The sequence below is a fragment of the Hippopotamus amphibius genome, chromosome 11 (genome assembly GCF_030028045.1).
Source record: "Hippopotamus amphibius kiboko isolate mHipAmp2 chromosome 11, mHipAmp2.hap2, whole genome shotgun sequence".
In the NCBI taxonomy this organism is placed as follows: domain Eukaryota; kingdom Metazoa; phylum Chordata; class Mammalia; order Artiodactyla; family Hippopotamidae; genus Hippopotamus; species Hippopotamus amphibius.
Window position 1 is genome coordinate 21488961 of NC_080196.1, and position 1040 is coordinate 21490000.

The following is a 1040-nucleotide window of genomic DNA, read 5'->3' on the forward strand; positions in this document are numbered from 1 at the left end:
ATAGCAGCACAATTTACAACAGCGAGGACATAGAGGCAACCTAAATGTCCATCAACAGAGCAATGGATAAAGAAGTCATTGTATATATATATATATATATATATATATATATATATATATATAGAAGTACAACTCGGCCATAAAAGAAATGAAATAATGTCATTTGCAGCAACATGGATGGACCTAGAGATTATCATACTAAGTGAAGTAAGTCAGACAGAGAAAGACAAATATCATATATTACTTACACATGGAATTTAAAATATGATGTGCTTATTTACAAAACAGAAACAGACTCACAGGCATAGAAAACAAACTTATAGCTACCTAAAGGAAGGGGGGGTTGAGGGATAAATTAGGAGTTTGGGATTAGCAGATATAAACTACTATATACAAAACAGATAAAAAACAAGGTCCTACTATATAGCACAGGGAACTATATTCAATATCTTGTAATAAACTGTATAGGAAAAGAATATGAAAAACTTTGCTCTACACCAGAAAGTAACACAGCGTGGTAAATCAACTACACTTCAATTAAAAAAAAAATGTCCACAGGACTGTGTATACAACTATTTGAATAAATGATGTAATCATTGAAACTGACATATCTTATACCAATTTAGTTCTACATTATCACAAAAAGTAATACTACTTTTTAATATAAGAAAAATTTTAAAATGACTTTCAGTTTCCAACAATCATAGATATGAGACTTTTTCAGATTGAGTTTAATAGGATTTAAATAATATAAGAGTAAATGTACATTTTAGAGAAAACAGGGATCAGGAGAAAATAGGAAGAGTGATCAGATAGAATAAGAAGGAGAATCAGACAGTGGGAGAAACATTATTTTAAATATGTATTTTGTAGTTCAACAACTGGATTTGCACATACTTCACGTGCTTGAATACAAAATATCTCTAAAAACATTTTGTAATAGGAATTTATGAACTATAATGTACTTATACAAAGGTTTAAATTACAAAATATCACTAAGAGTGCTGCACATAAATATTTTGGCAGAATTACCTGTCTAC